The 25,038-nt window shown below is 28.6% G+C and overlaps 1 long non-coding RNA gene across 1 annotated transcript; it reads left to right on the top strand.

Moving 5' to 3' along the window:
- Window positions 1–11,645: 11,645 nt before the first annotated feature.
- On the top strand, window positions 11,646–24,744 carry LOC135267255 (uncharacterized). Its single transcript, XR_010335647.1, has 4 exons — window positions 11,646–11,835; window positions 24,336–24,406; window positions 24,453–24,529; window positions 24,580–24,744. It is a non-coding gene; the product is annotated as an uncharacterized LOC135267255 (long non-coding RNA).
- The last annotated feature ends 294 nt before the right edge of the window (window positions 24,745–25,038 follow it).

Below are 25,038 nucleotides of genomic sequence, written 5' to 3'. Positions count from 1 at the left end.
TCCGTTTCTCGATAACTCTAATAGTTTCGCCGTAATTAGCGATTGAAAATTGAAAAAAAGTGAAAATGGAAACCTTTTTTTGCGTTTTTCTCGGAAACTGTAAGACTTAGAGCAACGAACAAAAAACCATCTGATAGCGCTTAATTTTCTCTATTTTTTCGATTAAACCCGGAGCCGCTCCGGGCAACGGTTCCGGCTACAGAGGCGATCAAAGTTTTTCAATAAAAAAATTCATAAAAAAAAAACTAAAAGTCGTAGAGCATTGCGGTTTGTTCCATTGAATTCTACGGCTCATTTTACATATCATATCAATTTTTCACAAGAATCAAAAATTTAAAATTTTTTTGTCTAAATTTAGGGTAGCCATTTGTCATAGTGGAAAATTTTATCCAACAAAAAAATTCATAACTCAAAAACTAAAAGTCGTAGAGCAATGCGGTTTGTTCCATTGAATTCAGCGGCTCATTTTCTGTATTATACGAACTTTTCATGAGATTTAAAAAAAATTGTATTTTTTGCTAAAATTTCTTGAGTAATACAAACTTACCTTCAAAAAGGTGAAAAAAAATTTTTTTTTTAAACTCACTCCAGTGAATTTTTATGGACCTCTACATGTCTTAACAACCCACAAAAGTTGTTAAAAGTCCACAAAAAGTCCATATGTTCGATTTTTTGATGTTTGATTTTTTCAATTTTCGTCGCAGTTTTTGTCGATTTTGGGTACCCGGAACATTTTTCGAGCAATAGCTCCGGAACTATTAGAGATAACTCCATGAAGTGTATTATCGTTGGAAAGCTCTTTAAATTATCTATTTTTTTCAAAAAAGATTATTGTTCTCCGACTAATAGTTTTCGAGCAAACTGCTGCTAAATGCAAAAAATGGTAAAATTTTAAAAAATTCATAACTAAAAAACTATTGGGAATTTGGCAATTTTCTTGATGCCAATCGATTCCCCGGATCATTTTGCATAGGTATGGATCAAAATAGTTCCACTTTTTAGAATAGTTTAGCCGTAAATAATAAAATAAAAAAAATTAAAAAAAAGTTAACACCCCCCCCTTGAAATCGGTCAATTTTTAAAGTGTCTCAAAATCAAATAAAACCGATTCTATCTTATAGATTTTGATGTGCTCTTTCCGCTCTAAAAAAGCGTTTGCTCCTAGCTCTTTTAGTTTGGCCGTAATCGGCGTTTGAAAATTGAAAATTTTTTTGCGAGATATCGCCTTGAGTCCTATGCCATTTTGTAGAGTTTTTAATTCCGGTTGTTCTCCATTTTTCCGTTTCTCGATAACTCTAATAGTTTCGCCGTAATTAGCGATTGAAAATTGAAAAAAAGTGAAAATGGAAACCTTTTTTTGCGTTTTTCTCGGAAACTGTAAGACTTAGAGCAACGAACAAAAAACCATCTGATAGCGCTTAATTTTCTCTATTTTTTCGATTAAACCCGGAGCCGCTCCGGGCAACGGTTCCGGCTACAGAGGCGATCAAAGTTTTTCAATAAAAAAATTCATAAAAAAAAACTAAAAGTCGTAGAGCATTGCGGTTTGTTCCATTGAATTCTACGGCTCATTTTACATATTATATCAATTTTTCACAAGAATCAAAAATTTAAAATTTTTTTGCCTAAATTTAGGGTAGCCATTTGTCATAGTGGAAAATTTTATCCAACAAAAAAATTCATAATTCAAAAACTAAAAGTCGTAGAGCAATGCGGTTTGTTCCATTGAATTCAGCGGCTCATTTTCTGTATTATACGAACTTTTGATGAGATTTAAAAAAAATTGTATTTTTTGCTAAAATTTCTTGAGTAATACACTTAGTACCTTCAAAAAGGTGAAAAAAAATTTTTTTTTAAACTCACTCCAGTGAATTTTTATGGACTTCTACATGTCTTAACAACCCACAAAAGTTGTTAAAAGTCCACAAAAAGTCCATATGTTCGATTTTTTGATGTTTGATTTTTTCAATTTTCGTCGCAGTTTTTGTCGATTTTGGGTACCCGGAACATTTTTCGAGCAATAGCTCCGGAACTATTAGAGATAACTCCATGAAGTGTATTATCGTTGGAAAGCTCTTTAAATTATCTATTTTTTTCAAAAAAGATTATTGTTCTCCGACTAATAGTTTTCGAGCAAACTGCTGCTAAATGCAAAAAATGGTAAAATTTTAAAAAATTCATAACTAAAAAACTATTGGGAATTTGGCAATTTTCTTGATGCCAATCGATTCCCCGGATCTTTTTGCATAGGTATGGATCAAAATAGTTCCACTTTTTAGAATAGTTTAGCCGTAAATAATAAAATAAAAAAAATTAAAAAAAAGTTAACACCCCCCCCTTGAAATCGGTCAATTTTTAAAGTGTCTCAAAATCAAATAAAACCGATTCTATCTTATAGATTTTGATGTGCTCTTTCCGCTCTAAAAAAGCGTTTGCTCCTAGCTCTTTTAGTTTGGCCGTAATCGGCGTTTGAAAATTGAAAAAATTTTTGCGAGATATCGCCTTGAGTCCTATGCCATTTTGTAGAGTTTTTAATTCCGGTTGTTCTCCATTTTTCCGTTTCTCGATAACTCTAATAGTTTCGCCGTAATTAGCGATTGAAAATTGAAAAAAAGTGAAAATGGAAACCTTTTTTTGCGTTTTTCTCGGAAACTGTAAGACTTAGAGCAACGAACAAAAAACCATCTGATAGCGCTTAATTTTCTCTATTTTTTCGATTAAACCCGGAGCCGCTCCGGGCAACGGTTCCGGCTACAGAGGCGATCAAAGTTTTTCAATAAAAAAATTCATAAAAAAAAAACTAAAAGTCGTAGAGCATTGCGGTTTGTTCCATTGAATTCTACGGCTCATTTTACATATCATATCAATTTTTCACAAGAATCAAAAATTTAAAATTTTTTTGTCTAAATTTAGGGTAGCCATTTGTCATAGTGGAAAATTTTATCCAACAAAAAAATTCATAACTCAAAAACTAAAAGTTGTAGAGCAATGCGGTTTGTTCCATTGAATTCAGCGGCTCATTTTCTGTATTATACGAACTTTTCATGAGATTTAAAAAAAATTGTATTTTTTGCTAAAATTTCTTGAGTAATACAAACTTACCTTCAAAAAGGTGAAAAAAAAATTTTTTTTTAAACTCACTCCAGTGAATTTTTATGGACTTCTACATGTCTTAACAACCCACAAAAGTTGTTAAAAGTCCACAAAAAGTCCATATGTTCGATTTTTTGATGTTTGATTTTTTCAATTTTCGCCGCAGTTTTTGTCGATTTTGGGTACCCGGAACATTTTTCGAGCAATAGCTCCGGAACTATTAGAGATAACTCCATGAAGTGTATTATCGTTGGAAAGCTCTTTAAATTATCTATTTTTTTCAAAAAAGATTATTGTTCTCCGACTAATAGTTTTCGAGCAAACTGCTGCTAAATGCAAAAAATGGTAAAATTTTAAAAAATTCGTAACTAAAAAACTATTGGGAATTTGGCAATTTTCTTGATGCCAATCGATTCCCCGGATCATTTTGCATAGGTATGGATCAAAATAGTTCCACTTTTTAGAATAGTTTAGCCGTAAATAATAAAATAAAAAAAATTAAAAAAAAGTTAACACCCCCCCCTTGAAATCGGTCAATTTTTAAAGTGTCTCAAAATCAAATAAAACCGATTCTATCTTATAGATTTTGATGTGCTCTTTCCGCTCTAAAAAAGCGTTTGCTCCTAGCTCTTTTAGTTTGGCCGTAATCGGCGTTTGAAAATTGAAAAAATTTTTGCGAGATATCGCCTTGAGTCCTATGCCATTTTGTAGAGTTTTTAATTCCGGTTGTTCCCCATTTTTCCGTTTCTCGATAACTCTAATAGTTTCGCCGTAATTAGCGATTGAAAATTGAAAAAAAGTGAAAATGGAAACCTTTTTTTGCGTTTTTCTCGGAAACTGTAAGACTTAGAGCAACGAACAAAAAACCATCTGATAGCGCTTAATTTTCTCTATTTTTTCGATTCAACCCGGAGCCGCTCCGGGCAACGGTTCCGGCTACAGAGGCGATCAAAGTTTTTCAATAAAAAAATTCATAAAAAAAAAACTAAAAGTCGTAGAGCATTGCGGTTTGTTCCATTGAATTCTAGGGCTCATTTTACATATTATATCAATTTTTGACAAAAATCAAAAATTTAAAATTTTTTTGCCTAAATTTAGGGTAGCCATTTGTCATAGTGGAAAATTTTATCCAACAAAAAAATTCATAACTCAAAAACTAAAAGTTGTAGAGCAATGCGGTTTGTTCCATTGAATTCAGCGGCTCATTTTCTGTATTATACGAACTTTTCATGAGATTTAAAAAAAATTGTATTTTTTGCTAAAATTTCTTGAGTAATACAAACTTACCTTCAAAAAGGTGAAAAAAAATTTTTTTTTTAAACTCACTCCAGTGAATTTTTATGGACTTCTACATGTCTTAACAACCCACAAAAGTTGTTAAAAGTCCACAAAAAGTCCATATGTTCGATTTTTTGATGTTTGATTTTTTCAATTTTCGTCGCAGTTTTTGTCGATTTTGGGTACCCGGAACATTTTTCGAGCAATAGCTCCGGAACTATTAGAGATAACTCCATGAAGTGTATTATCGTTGGAAAGCTCTTTAAATTATCTATTTTTTTCAAAAAAGATTATTGTTCTCCGACTAATAGTTTTCGAGCAAACTGCTGCTAAATGCAAAAAATGGTAAAATTTTAAAAAATTCATAACTAAAAAACTATTGGGAATTTGGCAATTTTCTTGATGCCAATCGATTCCCCGGATCATTTTGCATAGGTATGGATCAAAATAGTTCCACTTTTTAGAATAGTTTAGCCGTAAATAATAAAATAAAAAAAATTAAAAAAAAGTTAACACCCCCCCCTTGAAATCGGTCAATTTTTAAAGTGTCTCAAAATCAAATAAAACCGATTCTATCTTATAGATTTTGATGTGCTCTTTCCGCTCTAAAAAAGCGTTTGCTCCTAGCTCTTTTAGTTTGGCCGTAATCGGCGTTTGAAAATTGAAAAAATTTTTGCGAGATATCGCCTTGAGTCCTATGCCATTTTGTAGAGTTTTTAATTCCGGTTGTTCTCCATTTTTCCGTTTCTCGATAACTCTAATAGTTTCGCCGTAATTAGCGATTGAAAATTGAAAAAAAGTGAAAATGGAAACCTTTTTTTGCGTTTTTCTCGGAAACTGTAAGACTTAGAGCAACGAACAAAAAACCATCTGATAGCGCTTAATTTTCTCTATTTTTTCGATTAAACCCGGAGCCGCTCCGGGCAACGGTTCCGGCTACAGAGGCGATCAAAGTTTTTCAATAAAAAAATTCATAAAAAAAAAACTAAAAGTCGTAGAGCATTGCGGTTTGTTCCATTGAATTCTACGGCTCATTTTACATATCATATCAATTTTTCACAAGAATCAAAAATTTAAAATTTTTTTGTCTAAATTTAGGGTAGCCATTTGTCATAGTGAAAAATTTTATCCAACAAAAAAATTCATAACTCAAAAACTAAAAGTCGTAGAGCAATGCGGTTTGTTCCATTGAATTCAGCGGCTCATTTTCTGTATTATACGAACTTTTCATGAGATTTAAAAAAAATTGTATTTTTTGCTAAAATTTCTTGAGTAATACAAACTTACCTTCAAAAAGGTGAAAAAAAATTTTTTTTTTAAACTCACTCCAGTGAATTTTTATGGACCTCTACATGTCTTAACAACCCACAAAAGTTGTTAAAAGTCCACAAAAAGTCCATATGTTCGATTTTTTGATGTTTGATTTTTTCAATTTTCGTCGCAGTTTTTGTCGATTTTGGGTACCCGGAACATTTTTCGAGCAATAGCTCCGGAACTATTAGAGATAACTCCATGAAGTGTATTATCGTTGGAAAGCTCTTTAAATTATCTATTTTTTTCAAAAAAGATTATTGTTCTCCGACTAATAGTTTTCGAGCAAACTGCTGCTAAATGCAAAAAATGGTAAAATTTTAAAAAATTCGTAACTAAAAAACTATTGGGAATTTGGCAATTTTCTTGATGCCAATCGATTCCCCGGATCATTTTGCATAGGTATGGATCAAAATAGTTCCACTTTTTAGAATAGTTTAGCCGTAAATAATAAAATAAAAAAAATTAAAAAAAAGTTAACACCCCCCCCTTGAAATCGGTCAATTTTTAAAGTGTCTCAAAATCAAATAAAACCGATTCTATCTTATAGATTTTGATGTGCTCTTTCCGCTCTAAAAAAGCGTTTGCTCCTAGCTCTTTTAGTTTGGCCGTAATCGGCGTTTGAAAATTGAAAAAATTTTTGCGAGATATCGCCTTGAGTCCTACGCCATTTTGTAGAGTTTTTAATTCCGGTTGTTCCCCATTTTTCCGTTTCTCGATAACTCTAATAGTTTCGCCGTAATTAGCGATTGAAAATTGAAAAAAAGTGAAAATGGAAACCTTTTTTTGCGTTTTTCTCGGAAACTGTAAGACTTAGAGCAACGAACAAAAAACCATCTGATAGCGCTTAATTTTCTCTATTTTTTCGATTAAACCCGGAGCCGCTCCGGGCAACGGTTCCGGCTACAGAGGCGATCAAAGTTTTTCAATAAAAAAATTCATAAAAAAAAAACTAAAAGTCGTAGAGCATTGCGGTTTGTTCCATTGAATTCTACGGCTCATTTTACATATTATATCAATTTTTCACAAAAATCAAAAATTTAAAATTTTTTTGCCTAAATTTAGGGTAGCCATTTGTCATAGTGGAAAATTTTATCCAACAAAAAAATTCATAACTCAAAAACTAAAAGTTGTAGAGCAATGCGGTTTGTTCCATTGAATTCAGCGGCTCATTTTCTGTATTATACGAACTTTTCATGAGATTTAAAAAAAATTGTATTTTTTGCTAAAATTTCTTGAGTAATACAAACTTACCTTCAAAAAGGTGAAAAAAAATTTTTTTTTAAACTCACTCCAGTGAATTTTTATGGACTTCTACATGTCTTAACAACCCACAAAAGTTGTTAAAAGTCCACAAAAAGTCCATATGTTCGATTTTTTAATGTTTGATTTTTTCAATTTTCGTCGCAGTTTTTGTCGATTTTGGGTACCCGGAACATTTTTCGAGCAATAGCTCCGGAACTATTAGAGATAACTCCATGAAGTGTATTATCGTTGGAAAGCTCTTTAAATTATCTATTTTTTTCAAAAAAGATTATTGTTCTCCGACTAATAGTTTTCGAGCAAACTGCTGCTAAATGCAAAAAATGGTAAAATTTTAAAAAATTCATAACTAAAAAACTATTGGGAATTTGGCAATTTTCTTGATGCCAATCGATTCCCCGGATCATTTTGCATAGGTATGGATCAAAATAGTTCCACTTTTTAGAATAGTTTAGCCGTAAATAATAAAATAAAAAAAATTAAAAAAAAGTTAACACCCCCCCCTTGAAATCGGTCAATTTTTAAAGTGTCTCAAAATCAAATAAAACCGATTCTATCTTATAGATTTTGATGTGCTCTTTCCGCTCTAAAAAAGCGTTTGCTCCTAGCTCTTTTAGTTTGGCCGTAATCGGCGTTTGAAAATTGAAAATTTTTTTGCGAGATATCGCCTTGAGTCCTATGCCATTTTGTAGAGTTTTTAATTCCGGTTGTTCTCCATTTTTCCGTTTCTCGATAACTCTAATAGTTTCGCCGTAATTAGCGATTGAAAATTGAAAAAAAGTGAAAATGGAAACCTTTTTTTGCGTTTTTCTCGGAAACTGTAAGACTTAGAGCAACGAACAAAAAACCATCTGATAGCGCTTAATTTTCTCTATTTTTTCGATTAAACCCGGAGCCGCTCCGGGCAACGGTTCCGGCTACAGAGGCGATCAAAGTTTTTCAATAAAAAAATTCATAAAAAAAAACTAAAAGTCGTAGAGCATTGCGGTTTGTTCCATTGAATTCTACGGCTCATTTTACATATTATATCAATTTTTCACAAAAATCAAAAATTTAAAATTTTTTTGCCTAAATTTAGGGTAGCCATTTGTCATAGTGGAAAATTTTATCCAACAAAAAAATTCATAACTCAAAAACTAAAAGTTGTAGAGCAATGCGGTTTGTTCCATTGAATTCAGCGGCTCATTTTCTGTATTATACGAACTTTTGATGAGATTTAAAAAAAATTGTATTTTTTGCTAAAATTTCTTGAGTAATACACTTAGTACCTTCAAAAAGGTGAAAAAAAATTTTTTTTTAAACTCACTCCAGTGAATTTTTATGGACTTCTACATGTCTTAACAACCCACAAAAGTTGTTAAAAGTCCACAAAAAGTCCATATGTTCGATTTTTTAATGTTTGATTTTTTCAATTTTCGTCGCAGTTTTTGTCGATTTTGGGTACCCGGAATATTTTTCGAGCAATAGCTCCGGAACTATTAGAGATAACTCCATGAAGTGTATTATCGTTGGAAAGCTCTTTAAATTATCTATTTTTTTCAAAAAAGATTATTGTTCTCCGACTAATAGTTTTCGAGCAAACTGCTGCTAAATGCAAAAAATGGTAAAATTTTAAAAAATTCATAACTAAAAAACTATTGGGAATTTGGCAATTTTCTTGATGCCAATCGATTCCCCGGATCATTTTGCATAGGTATGGATCAAAATAGTTCCACTTTTTAGAATAGTTTAGCCGTAAATAATAAAATAAAAAAAATTAAAAAAAAGTTAACACCCCCCCCTTGAAATCGGTCAATTTTTAAAGTGTCTCAAAATCAAATAAAACCGATTCTATCTTATAGATTTTGATGTGCTCTTTCCGCTCTAAAAAAGCGTTTGCTCCTAGCTCTTTTAGTTTGGCCGTAATCGGCGTTTGAAAATTGAAAATTTTTTTGCGAGATATCGCCTTGAGTCCTATGCCATTTTGTAGAGTTTTTAATTCCGGTTGTTCTCCATTTTTCCGTTTCTCGATAACTCTAATAGTTTCGCCGTAATTAGCGATTGAAAATTGAAAAAAAGTGAAAATGGAAACCTTTTTTTGCGTTTTTCTCGGAAACTGTAAGACTTAGAGCAACGAACAAAAAACCATCTGATAGCGCTTAATTTTCTCTATTTTTTCGATTAAACCCGGAGCCGCTCCGGGCAACGGTTCCGGCTACAGAGGCGATCAAAGTTTTTCAATAAAAAAATTCATAAAAAAAAAACTAAAAGTCGTAGAGCATTGCGGTTTGTTCCATTGAATTCTACGGCTCATTTTACATATCATATCAATTTTTCACAAGAATCAAAAATTTAAAATTTTTTTGTCTAAATTTAGGGTAGCCATTTGTCATAGTGGAAAATTTTATCCAACAAAAAAATTCATAACTCAAAAACTAAAAGTCGTAGAGCAATGCGGTTTGTTCCATTGAATTCAGCGGCTCATTTTCTGTATTATACGAACTTTTCATGAGATTTAAAAAAAATTGTATTTTTTGCTAAAATTTCTTGAGTAATACAAACTTACCTTCAAAAAGGTGAAAAAAAATTTTTTTTTTAAACTCACTCCAGTGAATTTTTATGGACTTCTACATGTCTTAACAACCCACAAAAGTTGTTAAAAGTCCACAAAAAGTCCATATGTTCGATTTTTTGATGTTTGATTTTTTCAATTTTCGTCGCAGTTTTTGTCGATTTTGGGTACCCGGAACATTTTTCGAGCAATAGCTCCGGAACTATTAGAGATAACTCCATGAAGTGTATTATCGTTGGAAAGCTCTTTAAATTATCTATTTTTTTCAAAAAAGATTATTGTTCTCCGACTAATAGTTTTCGAGCAAACTGCTGCTAAATGCAAAAATTGGTAAGATTTTAAAAAATTCATAACTAAAAAACTATTGGGAATTTGGCAATTTTCTTGATGCCAATCGATTCCCCGGATCATTTTGCATAGGTATGGATCAAAATAGTTCCACTTTTTAGAATAGTTTAGCCGTAAATAATAAAATAAAAAAAATGCGAGATATCGCCTTGAGTCCTATGCCGTTTTGTAGAGTTTTTTATTCCGGTTGTTCTCCATTTTTCCGTTTCTCGATAACTCTAATAGTTTCGCCGTAATTAGCGATTGAAAATTGAAAAAAAGTGAAAATGGAAACCTTTTTTTGCGTTTTTCTCGGAAACTGTAAGACTTAGAGCAACGAACAAAAAACCATCTGATAGCGCTTAATTTTCTCTATTTTTTCGATTAAACCCGGAGCCGCTCCGGGCAACGGTTCCGGCTACAGAGGCGATCAAAGTTTTTCACTAAAGAAATTCATAAAAAAAAACTAAAAGTCGTAGAGCATTGCGGTTTGTTCCATTGAATTCTACGGCTCATTTTACATATTATATCAATTTTTCACAAGAATCAAAAATTTAAAATTTTTTTGCCTAAATTTAGGGTAGCCATTTGTCATAGTGGAAAATTTTATCCAACAAAAAAATTCATAATTCAAAAACTAAAAGTCGTAGAGCAATGCGGTTATAATCCCTGGTGCGTTTCACAACATGAACAATTTGCAAGAATTGGATTTGAGTTTTAACCAGGGAATTGTCCGGTGATGCGTTTCAGGGATTAGAAAGGTTGGAGACGTTACATTTGGAGGGAAATCAGTTAAGGGATGATTTGGAGAAGAAGAGAAAGATTTTGCTCAATTTGAAGAATTTGTTCCTGAGGGATAATTCGATCGGAGCGGCTGAATAATTAATCAAGTAGTGAAATAAAAATAAAATGAAAACAAAACTAGTTTTTTTCTCAAACCTAAAAAATGGTTTAATTTAAAACGAGTCGTTAAAATGTTGAGTCAGGAATAAGCATATTTATTACGTGGTTTAAAATATTGAATAATTGCAAATAATTACTTAATATTCATAAATTAAAGTTAGTTGTAGCGTATTTTAATTATGTTTTAGCTTTAAACTTGTCCAAAATTGCTTAAAAGGTGACAAATATATTTATCTACAAATCGACGAATTAATTTTCACACAACTGGTAAGTTTTATCTAAATACACAATAACCGACCCTCGTATATAATTTCAAACCACCCTCGTATACAAAGATTTAGTGTTGGCGCACTTGATTTCCACTAAATACGTCACCAGATTATTGATTTTCTCGAACCACAAATACGGGGGCAGTTTTAAAAATGATTGAAATCATAACTTTGTGGTGTACAAGTGGCTTGCAGGACAATTTTTCTAGTCTCAACACTCACTGTGTCCACGTGTTAGAGGGCTGTTTGAAAAAAAATTAAATTACGATTTTTAAAATAAAATAAAATTAATGGCGGGGACAATAATTTTTGGGGCGCCCTCATATAAAGTGTTTTAAAGTTGGCAGACTTTGTTTCCACTAAAACGTCACAAACGTCACAAATGTCGTCCGATTATTGATTTTTCAATACGGGGGCGTTCTAAAAGTTATAAAAATTCTGGCTTTGGGGTGAATAAGTGGTTTACAGGACATTTTTATATTCTCAACACCTTTGTTACACGCAGTGTGTCCAAGCTGTTTGAAAAAAATCTAATTTTCTATTTTTAAAGTGGATTAAATTTAGTGGCGGACAGTGAAATTTTTGAGGCGCCCTCGTAAACGGTGCAAATTTATCCGAACACGTGTACTTTTTTTGACAGGTACGTCAACTGTTGCGTGAGAGCGGCAGTTTTCGGGCGGCGGCCGGAGCGGTCGGACGTGTGTCTGTGCGTGCGTCTTGTTTGTTAAATTATTAAATAAATTATTAAACCGCGACCGCGACACGAATTAATTAAAGTGATTCTGTGCTGTGCTGTGCTGTGAAATTTTAAGGATATTTTGTACAAGGGACGATTTAACCGCAAGTACACTTTTATTAAATTGGGGCGCGAATTAAACTTTAATTTTGAAACGAGACAATCTAGCGGCCGGTTTAATTCATTTGTTAAATTTTAATTTTGAACGTAAATAAAATTTATTCAAGTATTCGAAATAATTTCAATGCAGTCAAGGGCCGGTTAATTTGTTTTCGTTTTCAATTCAATTCGAAGCGCGAATTCGTTTAATTTTAAATTGAAACAAATTCAAATGAAAACGAACTTTAATTTCGAAATGAGACAAATTAATCTTGAACTTGAATGCACTTTCACGGCCGGTTTAATTTATTTATTAAATTTTAATTTTGAATTTAAATGAAATTTATTCAAGTACTTGAAATAATTTGATTGCAATTAAGGGCCGGTTTACAGTAAGCGATTTAAATTTTAATTACGAATTAAAGAATAATTTCTATTCGTTTTTAATTCAATTCGAAGCGCGAATCCGTTTAATTTTAAGTTTAAACAAATTCAAATGAAAATGAACTTTAATTTCGAAATGAGACAAATTAATATTGAACTTGAATGCACTTTCACGGCCGGTTTAATTTAATTATTAAATTTTAATTTTGAATTTAAATGAAATTTATTCAAGTACTTGAAATAATTTGATTGCAATTAAGGGCCGGTTTACAGTAAGCGATTTAAATTTTAATTACGAATTAAAGAATAATTTCTTTTCGTTTTTAATAATTCGAAGCGCGAATCCGTTTAATTTTAAATTTAAGCAAATTCAAATGAAAATGAACTTTAATTTCGAAGTGAGACAAATTAACCTTGAATTTGAATGCACTTTCACGGCCGGTTTAATTTATTTATTAAATTTTAATTTTGAATTTAAATGAAATTTATTCAAGTACTTGAAATAATTTGATTGCAATTAAGGCCGGTTTACAGTAAGCGATTTAAATTTTAATTACGAATTAAAGAATAATTTGTTTTCGTTTTTAATTCAATTCGAAGCGCGAATCCGTTTAATTTTAAATTTAAACAAATTCAAATGAAAACGAACTTTAATTTCGAAATGAGACAAATTAACCTTGAACTTGAATGCACTTTCACGGCCGGTTTAATTTAATTATTAAATTTTAATTTTGAATTTAAATGAAATTTATTCAAGTACTTGAAATAATTTAATTGCAATTAAGGCCGGTTTACAGTAAGCGATTTAAATTTTAATTACGAATTAAAGAATAATTTCTATTCGTTTTTAATTCAATTCGAAGCGCGAATCCGTTTAATTTTAAGTTTAAACAAATTCAAATGAAAATGAACTTTAATTTCGAAATGAGACAAATTAATATTGAACTTGAATGCACTTTCACGGCCGGTTTAATTTAATTATTAAATTTTAATTTTGAATTTAAATGAAATTTATTCAAGTACTTGAAATAATTTGATTGCAATTAAGGGCCGGTTTACAGTAAGCGATTTAAATTTTAATTACGAATTAAAGAATAATTTTTTTTCGTTTTTAATTCAATTCGAAGCGCGAATCCGTTTAATTTTAAGTTTAAACAAATTCAAATGAAAATGAACTTTAATTTCGAAATGAGACAAATTAATATTGAACTTGAATGCACTTTCACGGCCGGTTTAATTTAATTATTAAATTTTAATTTTGAATTTAAATGAAATTTATTCAAGTACTTGAAATAATTTGATTGCAATTAAGGCCGGTTTACAGTAAGCGATTTAAATTTTAATTACGAATTAAAGAATAATTTCTTTTCGTTTTTAATTCAATTCGAAGCGCGAATCCGTTTAATTTTAAATTTAAGCAAATTCAAATGAAAATGAACTTTAATTTCGAAGTGAGACAAATTAACCTTGAATTTGAATGCACTTTCACGGCCGGTTTAATTTATTTATTAAATTTTAATTTTGAATTTAAATGAAATTTATTCAAGTACTTGAAATAATTTGATTGCAATTAAGGCCGGTTTACAGTAAGCGATTTAAATTTTAATTACGAATTAAAGAATAATTTGTTTTCGTTTTTAATTCAATTCGAAGCGCGAATCCGTTTAATTTTAAATTTAAGCAAATTCAAATGAAAATGAATTTTAATTTCGAAATGAGACAAATTAATCTTGAACTTGAATGCACTTTCACGGCCGGTTTAATTTAATTATTAAATTTTAATTTTGAATTTAAATGAAATTTATTCAAGTACTTGAAATAATTTGATTGCAATTAAGGGCCGGTTTACAGTAAGCGATTTAAATTTTAATTACGAATTAAAGAATAATTTCTTTTCGTTTTTAATTCAATTCGAAGCGCGAATCCGTTTAATTTTAAATTTAAGCAAATTCAAATGAAAATGAACTTTAATTTCGAAGTGAGACAAATTAACCTTGAATTTGAATGCACTTTCACGGCCGGTTTAATTTATTTATTAAATTTTAATTTTGAATTTAAATGAAATTTATTCAAGTACTTGAAATAATTTGATTGCAATTAAGGCCGGTTTACAGTAAGCGATTTAAATTTTAATTACGAATTAAAGAATAATTTGTTTTCGTTTTTAATTCAATTCGAAGCGCGAATCCGTTTAATTTTAAATTTAAGCAAATTCAAATGAAAACGAACTTTAATTTCGAAATGAGACAAATTAATCTTGAACTTGAATGCACTTTCACGGCCGGTTTAATTTATTTATTAAATTTTAATTTTGAATTTAAATGAAATTTATTCAAGTACTTGAAATAATTTGATTGCAATTAAGGGCCGGTTTACAGTAAATGATTTAAATTTTAATTACGAATTAAAGAATAATTTCTATTCGTTTTTAATTCAATTCGAAGCGCGAATCCGTTTAATTTTAAGTTTAAACAAATTCAAATGAAAATGAACTTTAATTTCGAAATGAGACAAATTAATATTGAACTTGAATGCACTTTCACGGCCGGTTTAATTTGTTTATTAAATTTTAATTTTGAATTTAAATGAAATTTATTCAAGTACTTGAAATAATTTGATTGCAATTAAGGGCCGGTTTACAGTAAGCGATTTAAATTTTAATTACGAATTAAAGAATAATTTCTATTCGTTTTTAATTCAATTCGAAGCGCGAATCCGTTTAATTTTAAGTTTAAACAAATTCAAATGAAAATGAACTTTAATTTCGAAATGAGACAAATTAATATTGAACTTGAATGCACTTTCACGGCCGGTTTAATTTAATTATTAAATTTTAATTTTGAATTTAAATGAAATTTATTCAAGTACTTGAAATAATTTGATTGCAATTAAGGGCCGGTTTACAGTAAGCGATTTAAATTTTAATTACGAATTAAAGAATAATTTTTTTTCGTTTTTAATTCAATTCGAAGCGCGAATCCGTTTAATTTTAAATTTAAACAAATTCAAATGAAAACGAACTTTAATTTCGAAGTGAGACAAATTAACCTTGAATTTGAATGCACTTTCACGGCCGGTTTAATTTATTTATTAAATTTTAATTTTGAATTTAAATGAAATTTATTCAAGTACTTGAAATAATTTGATTGCAATTAAGGCCGGTTTACAGTAAGCGATTTAAATTTTAATTACGAATTAAAGAATAATTTGTTTTCGTTTTTAATTCAATTCGAAGCGCGAATCCGTTTAATTTTAAATTTAAACAAATTCAAATGAAAACGAACTTTAATTTCGAAATGAGACAAATTAACCTTGAACTTGAATGCACTTTCACGGCCGGTTTAATTTAATTATTAAATTTTAATTTTGAATTTAAATGAAATTTATTCAAGTACTTGAAATAATTTAATTGCAATTAAGGCCGGTTTACAGTAAGCGATTTAAATTTTAATTACGAATTAAAGAATAATTTCTATTCGTTTTTAATTCAATTCGAAGCGCGAATCCGTTTAATTTTAAGTTTAAACAAATTCAAATGAAAATGAACTTTAATTTCGAAATGAGACAAATTAATATTGAACTTGAATGCACTTTCACGGCCGGTTTAATTTAATTATTAAATTTTAATTTTGAATTTAAATGAAATTTATTCAAGTACTTGAAATAATTTGATTGCAATTAAGGGCCGGTTTACAGTAAGCGATTTAAATTTTAATTACGAATTAAAGAATAATTTTTTTTCGTTTTTAATTCAATTCGAAGCGCGAATCCGTTTAATTTTAAATTTAAACAAATTCAAATGAAAACGAACTTTAATTTCGAAATGAGACAAATTAACCTTGAACTTGAATGCACTTTCACGGCCGGTTTAATTTAATTATTAAATTTTAATTTTGAATTTAAATGAAATTTATTCAAGTACTTGAAATAATTTGATTGCAATTAAGGGCCGGTTTACAGTAAGCGATTTAAATTTTAATTACGAATTAAAGAATAATTTCTATTCGTTTTTAATTCAATTCGAAGCGCGAATCCGTTTAATTTTAAGTTTAAACAAATTCAAATGAAAATGAACTTTAATTTCGAAATGAGACAAATTAATATTGAACTTGAATGCACTTTCACGGCCGGTTTAATTTAATTATTAAATTTTAATTTTGAATTTAAATGAAATTTATTCAAGTACTTGAAATAATTTGATTGCAATTAAGGGCCGGTTTACAGTAAGCGATTTAAATTTTAATTACGAATTAAAGAATAATTTCTTTTCGTTTTTAATAATTCGAAGCGCGAATCCGTTTAATTTTAAATTTAAGCAAATTCAAATGAAAATGAACTTTAATTTCGAAGTGAGACAAATTAACCTTGAATTTGAATGCACTTTCACGGCCGGTTTAATTTATTTATTAAATTTTAATTTTGAATTTAAATGAAATTTATTCAAGTACTTGAAATAATTTGATTGCAATTAAGGCCGGTTTACAGTAAGCGATTTAAATTTTAATTACGAATTAAAGAATAATTTGTTTTCGTTTTTAATTCAATTCGAAGCGCGAATCCGTTTAATTTTAAATTTAAACAAATTCAAATGAAAACGAACTTTAATTTCGAAATGAGACAAATTAACCTTGAACTTGAATGCACTTTCACGGCCGGTTTAATTTAATTATTAAATTTTAATTTTGAATTTAAATGAAATTTATTCAAGTACTTGAAATAATTTAATTGCAATTAAGGCCGGTTTACAGTAAGCGATTTAAATTTTAATTACGAATTAAAGAATAATTTCTATTCGTTTTTAATTCAATTCGAAGCGCGAATCCGTTTAATTTTAAGTTTAAACAAATTCAAATGAAAATGAACTTTAATTTCGAAATGAGACAAATTAATATTGAACTTGAATGCACTTTCACGGCCGGTTTAATTTAATTATTAAATTTTAATTTTGAATTTAAATGAAATTTATTCAAGTACTTGAAATAATTTGATTGCAATTAAGGGCCGGTTTACAGTAAGCGATTTAAATTTTAATTACGAATTAAAGAATAATTTTTTTTCGTTTTTAATTCAATTCGAAGCGCGAATCCGTTTAATTTTAAATTTAAACAAATTCAAATGAAAACGAACTTTAATTTCGAAATGAGACAAATTAACCTTGAACTTGAATGCACTTTCACGGCCGGTTTAATTTAATTATTAAATTTTAATTTTGAATTTAAATGAAATTTATTCAAGTACTTGAAATAATTTGATTGCAATTAAGGCCGGTTTACAGTAAGCGATTTAAATTTTAATTACGAATTAAAGAATAATTTCTTTTCGTTTTTAATTCAATTCGAAGCGCGAATCCGTTTAATTTTAAATTTAAGCAAATTCAAATGAAAATGAACTTTAATTTCGAAGTGAGACAAATTAACCTTGAATTTGAATGCACTTTCACGGCCGGTTTAATTTATTTATTAAATTTTAATTTTGAATTTAAATGAAATTTATTCAAGTACTTGAAATAATTTGATTGCAATTAAGGCCAGTTTACAGTAAGCGATTTAAATTTTAATTACGAATTAAAGAATAATTTGTTTTCGTTTTTAATTCAATTCGAAGCGCGAATCCGTTTAATTTTAAATTTAAGCAAATTCAAATGAAAATGAATTTTAATTTCGAAATGAGACAAATTAATCTTGAACTTGAATGCACTTTCACGGCCGGTTTAATTTAATTATTAAATTTTAATTTTGAATTTAAATGAAATTTATTCAAGTACTTGAAATAATTTGATTGCAATTAAGGGCCGGTTTACAGTAAGCGATTTAAATTTTAATTACGAATTAAAGAATAATTTCTTTTCGTTTTTAATTCAATTCGAAGCGCGAATCCGTTTAATTTTAAATTTAAACAAATTCAAATGAAAATGAACTTTAATTTCGAAATGAGACAAATTAATCTTGAACTTAAATGCATTTTAACTTTATTTATTAAATTTTAATTTTGAATTTAAATGAAATTTATTCAAGTGCTTGAAATAATTTGATTGCAATTAAGGGCCGGTTTACAGTAAGCGATTTAAATTTTAATTACGAATTAAAGAATAATTTGTTTTCGTTTTTAATTCAATTCGAAGCGCGAATCCGTTTAATTTTAAGTTTAAACAAATTCAAATGAAAATGAACTTTAATTTCGAAATGAGACAAATTAATATTGAACTTGAATGCACTTTCACGGCCGGTTTAATTTAATTATTAAATTTTAATTTTGAATTTAAATGAAATTTATTCAAGTACTTGAAATAATTTGATTGCAATTAAGGCCGGTTTACAGTAAGCGATTTAAATTTTAATTACGAATTAAAGAATAATTTCTTTTCGTTTTTAATTCAATTCGAAGCGCGAATCCGTTTAATTTTAAGTTTAAACAAATTCAAATGAAAATGAACTTTAATTTCGAAATGAGACAAATTAATATTGAACTTGAATGCACTTTCACGGCCGGTTTAATTTAATTATTAAATTTTAATTTTGAATTTAAATGAAATTTATTCAAGTACTTGAAATAATTTGATTGCAATTAAGGCCGGTTTACAGTAAGCGATTTAAATTTTAATTACGAATTAAAGAATAATTTCTTTTCGTTTTTAATTCAATTCGAAGCGCGAATCCGTTTAATTTTAAATTTAAACAAATTCAAATGAAAATGAACTTTAATTTCGAAATGAGACAAATTAATCTTGAACTTAAATGCATTTTAACTTTATTTATTAAATTTTAATTTTGAATTTAAATGAAATTTATTCAAGTGCTTGAAATAATTTGATTGCAATTAAGGGCCGGTTTACAGTAAGCGATTTAAATTTTAATTACGAATTAAAGAATAATTTCTTTTCGTTTTTAATTCAATTCGAAGCGCGAATCCGTTTAATTTTAAGTTTAAACAAATTCAAATGAAAATGAACTTTAATTTCGAAATGAGACAAATTAATCTTGAACTTGAATGCACTTTAACTTTATTTATTAAATTTTAATTTTGAATTTAAATGAAATTTATTCAAGTACTTGAAATAATTTGATTGCAATTAAGGGCCGGTTTACAGTAAGCGATTTAAATTTTAATTACGAATTAAAGAATAATTTCTTTTCGTTTTTAATTCAATTCGAAGCGCGAATCCGTTTAATTTTAAATTTAAACAAATTCAAATGAAAATGAACTTTAATTTCGAAATGAGACAAATTAATCTTGAACTTAAATGCATTTTAACTTTATTTATTAAATTTTAATTTTGAATTTAAATGAAATTTATTCAAGTACTTGAAATAATTTGATTGCAATTAAGGGCCGGTTTACAGTAAGCGATTTAAATTTTAATTACGAATTAAAGAATAATTTCTTTTCGTTTTTAATTCAATTCGAAGCGCGAATCCGTTTAATTTTAAGTTTAAACAAATTCAAATGAAAATGAACTTTAATTTCGAAATGAGACAAATTAATCTTGAACTTGAATGCACTTTAACTTTATTTATTAAATTTTAATTTTGAATTTAAATGAAATTTATTCAAGTACTTGAAATAATTTGATTGCAATTAAGGGCCGGTTTACAGTAAGCGATTTAAATTTTAATTACGAATTAAAGAATAATTTCTTTTCGTTTTTAATTCAATTCGAAGCGCGAATCCGTTTAATTTTAAATTTAAACAAATTCAAATGAAAATGAACTTTAATTTCGAAATGAGACAAATTAATCTTGAACTTGAATGCACTTTAACTTTATTTATTAAATTTTAATTTTGAATTTAAATGAAATTTATTCAAGTGCTTGAAATAATTTGATTGCAATTAAGGGCCGGTTTACAGTAAGCGATTTAAATTTTAATTACGAATTAAAGAATAATTTCTTTTCGTTTTTAATTCAATTCGAAGCGCGAATCCGTTTAATTTTAAGTTTAAACAAATTCAAATGAAAATGAACTTTAATTTCGAAATGAGACAAATTAATATTGAACTTGAATGCACTTTCACGGCCGGTTTAATTTAATTATTAAATTTTAATTTTGAATTTAAATGAAATTTATTCAAGTACTTGAAATAATTTGATTGCAATTAAGGCCGGTTTACAGTAAGCGATTTAAATTTTAATTACGAATTAAAGAATAATTTCTTTTCGTTTTTAATTCAATTCGAAGCGCGAATCCGTTTAATTTTAAATTTAAACAAATTCAAATGAAAATGAACTTTAATTTCGAAATGAGACAAATTAATCTTGAACTTAAATGCATTTTAACTTTATTTATTAAATTTTAATTTTGAATTTAAATGAAATTTATTCAAGTGCTTGAAATAATTTGATTGCAATTAAGGGCCGGTTTACAGTAAGCGATTTAAATTTTAATTACGAATTAAAGAATAATTTCTTTTCGTTTTTAATTCAATTCGAAGCGCGAATCCGTTTAATTTTAAATTTAAACAAATTCAAATGAAAATGAACTTTAATTTCGAAATGAGACAAATTAATCTTGAACTTGAATGCACTTTAACTTTATTTATTAAATTTTAATTTTGAATTTAAATGAAATTTATTCAAGTACTTGAAATAATTTGATTGCAATTAAGGGCCGGTTTACAGTAAGCGATTTAAATTTTAATTACGAATTAAAGAATAATTTCTTTTCGTTTTTAATTCAATTCGAAGCGCGAATCCGTTTAATTTTAAATTTAAACAAATTCAAATGAAAATGAACTTTAATTTCGAAATGAGACAAATTAATCTTGAACTTGAATGCACTTTAACTTTATTTATTAAATTTTAATTTTGAATTTAAATGAAATTTATTCAAGTACTTGAAATAATTTGATTGCAATTAAGGGCCGGTTTACAGTAAGCGATTTAAATTTTAATTACGAATTAAAGAATAATTTCTTTTCGTTTTTAATTCAATTCGAAGCGCGAATCCGTTTAATTTTAAATTTAAACAAATTCAAATGAAAATGAACTTTAATTTCGAAATGAGACAAATTAATCTTGAACTTAAATGCATTTTAACTTTATTTATTAAATTTTAATTTTGAATTTAAATGAAATTTATTCAAGTACTTGAAATAATTTGATTGCAATTAAGGGCCGGTTTACAGTAAGCGATTTAAATTTTAATTACGAATTAAAGAATAATTTCTTTTCGTTTTTAATTCAATTCGAAGCGCGAATCCGTTTAATTTTAAATTTAAACAAATTCAAATGAAAATGAACTTTAATTTCGAAATGAGACAAATTAATCTTGAACTTGACTGCACTTTCACGGCCGGTTTAATTCATTTATTAAATTTTAATTTTGAATTTAAATCAAATGTATTTAAGTACTTGAAACAATTTAATTGTAATCACGGACCGGTTTACAGCAAGCGATTTAAATTTAATTCAGAATTATTTTAATTCGTTTCGTTTCACGTTTTACGATTCAGTTGATTCAGTAATTAAAGGCCGGTTTACAGCAAATGATTTAAATTTTAATTCCGAATTAAAGAATAATTTGTTTCCATTTTTAATTTAATTCGAAGCGCGAATCAGTTTAAGTTTAAATTTAAACAAATTCGAATGAAAACGAATTATTTTATTTCAGAATTTGAATTTGTTCTTTCGGTCCACTTTCGTAAAAAACCATTACGATGTAAATGACTAATCTGTTACCATGACAACTTATATAATACATAAAAGCCAAGAGTACGCTTTTTGCACCACAATATTTTTTATGAAAGTGAACCGAAAATAATTAATTCGTTTTAATCTTTTTGGCTTGGCTGCTGCTGTTTTTGTAGCATCATTGGCTTGATATTAATTTTATTAATTTCCATCCTTATTTTGAGACGTTCTGTATCAATACATTATTTTAAAAAGACTCTTTGATGCTATTTAAACATCAGTATCATCTTAATAGAGGTGTGCTTAACGATTTAAATTTATTTACTGCAATTATTTTGTCTTTTATTTTTAAATTAACATTCATATCGTCCTGCAGTTTGGTATAAATACGTATTGATAAGCACATCTCTAATAAAAAAGGGAAGTATGTACGGAATTCGTGTTCTGATGTAACGTTTTTTTCACCACTACCGAAAGTAGCCAACAAAATTCATAATTTTTACGCGTCTTTTCTTTTCTTGCTTTAATTTACTTTATTCTTCACTCTATCTTTTCTTCTCTTTCTTTCCTTTTTCCTCGTCTTTTTTTTCTTTTTTTTCTTTTCCGTCATATTATTGCTTCAAATGGGAATAGATGTAACCGCTGATGCTGACTGACTGTAGTCATTCAATTTGTTTCCAATTCATTGAAGAAAAAGCTATGAATGCAATTTTACTTATGAGATATTTTCCTCACTCCAAGTAATTTTTTGCTTGCGTCACCATCGCCTACTGGGCCAACCGGGGATTTTGAATTAATTCACATTGTCACATCGAAAACAAATGGTCTCGTAGCATGGTGCTGAACCATTGGGAAAAGGAAACTATCTGATGATTATAATAAAAGACGTAAGTGAACGTCGCTCCAACTCATGGCATGTTGGGGGAAAAGTGGAGGAAATAATAAAAAAAAATTTGGATTCGATGGAATTGACTGATCTAATTATGATTTCTTAAAAGTGGGTGAATATGATTCTCTTGAATAAGTGGGCACTGATTATTTTCCTATGACTAAATTTTAACAAAATTGATCAAAAAAAAAAAAATAGCAAACCCCTAGATTTGTTAATGTATCAATGGTGTACTAAGCTCGTAGTAAAATCGAATAAAGACTCGATCTCATTAATTTGAGTGTGTTAGTCGTGCTGATGCTCCTCGATAGACACATACCTATAAACGGTATTAGCTGTCGTGCAAATACATATCCTAGATATGTAGAGGAGAAGCTGCGAGCAAAAAATTGTACACTAAATACAGGCATTTTCTAGGATGGCTTTGCATTCATTAAAAAAAACACAAAAAATACACAAAAAAATAAAAAAAAATATCAAAAAAATAAAAAAAAATAACAAAAAAAATAAAAAAAATAACAAAAATAAAAAGAATAAAAAAATGGTCGGAAAAGGAAATTAATCATTGCCTGTTTATTTAAGAGAATTGTTCAGGTCACCCAAGAATCATAATTAGATCAGTGAATTTCATCGCGTCCGCCTCTGCTTTTCTCCCATTTGCCATGAGTTTGAGTGGCGTTCCCGTCTTTTATTATAATCATCACACTGTTTCCTTTTCCTGGTGGTATCTGCACTGTGCCACGAGACCATTTGTTTTCGATGGAACAGTGTGGGTTAATTTAAAATCACCAACTGGCCCATTTAGTCGATTATGGCACCAGCAAGAATTATTTGGACTGAGAATAAAATATTTTATGGGTAATGCGCGTTTATAGTTTTTTCTCTTTGTTTTTTTTAACGGTGTCACATTATCACAGTCAGCAATTGCTTTCCCATTTATTTCCACTTTAAGCGATTTTTTGTCAATATTTTTTTTTTTGTTAATTTAATGAATTTGGTGGCTGATTTCGGTAGCGGATTTTATTTAATGTAAAGCTCGAGTCTTGTTATAAGTACATACTTTCCTTTATCAGGTAGGTAAATTTAAATTAATTCTAACTTTTTTTTATAATATAATAAAGGTCGGTTTACATTAACCCAATTGCAGTCAAACTGCTGATCACGTGATCAAATTGATTGGTGAATTAATTTTTAATTCAGTCTTTTTTAAACCGGGTTTTAGTATATTATTTTTTTATTAGCCGAGGTTTTGGGTTTGTAATTTTGGGTACAGAAAATATTTTTGTTTTATTTTGTAACATTAATCTTAGGTTTGGTTTATTTGTTTTTCCATTTTTGGTGTGTGTATAATTTTAACCTTCATAGGGGAATTTTTAGACGCTTTATCTAAATTTTTTATTTACATTGACAAATAGAGTCAATCCCTCCAAAAGCAGCTTTTACAATTCTCGTATAAATTTCGGTTAAGTCTGTTAATCGTGGTATCGTGTAATATGAATAAATGTTAAATTTTTTTTTATAAATAAGTAAATTTATCCGACGATTGTAAATGCAGCTCTTATTATTTTTATTTATATTAATCATAAATAATTTCTTTGTTTCTTAGAAATTCTTATCACATGTTTTGCTTCCACCTTCAAGGGTTGCCCAACACGAATGCAAAGATTGCATTAAACAGTGAGTAAATCTAAAGTTGCTGAAGTAAAATTAATAATCGTCTTAGGTCGTCAAATGTGCTAACCATTGCAATTTCCACTTGGAGTTATGAATTTTGAGAGCTCAAAAGCTAGTGTCTGTGTTGTAAGTTTTAAACTTACTTTTTATGCATTTATTATATGTTTTTTTATTAGGGATTTATTACGGCCTGGTTGCGGCGGGCCTGCAGGATTCGGAGGATTTCAAAGGCGTTCTTCGTCTGGTTCTTCAGAGATTATTTTTTAACTGACAATAATTATCATTAAACGTTGTTATATTTGTGTGATTGATTATGTTTTTTTTAATAAACGCTAAAGAAATGTGTCTTTTATTGGGGGGCAAATGTAAGTTCAATAAATTATGGGCATTTTTGAGCTAAAAAAAAAATAGAAGAAAAAGGTAAGTGGAAAATAATGTACTACAATTAAAGTGTTTAAAAAAAATCGCGCTAAATCAAATTATTTTAAATCGGATTTAAAAGGTTTGTGAATACGTGATGTCAACCATTACGAACTAAAAAAAATGGCGCGGTTACGTGTTTAAAAAGTAATGCCAACCTAAAAAATCGCACAAAATCGGTAACAAAATTTTAAATGGAGCGGACACGTGCACTT

This window comes from Tribolium castaneum, chromosome 10 (assembly GCF_031307605.1).
Source record: "Tribolium castaneum strain GA2 chromosome 10, icTriCast1.1, whole genome shotgun sequence".
Classification (NCBI taxonomy): Eukaryota; Metazoa; Arthropoda; class Insecta; order Coleoptera; family Tenebrionidae; genus Tribolium; species Tribolium castaneum.
Note: the sequence above shows the minus strand (reverse complement) of the source record. Positions and strands in the feature narration are given on the sequence as shown.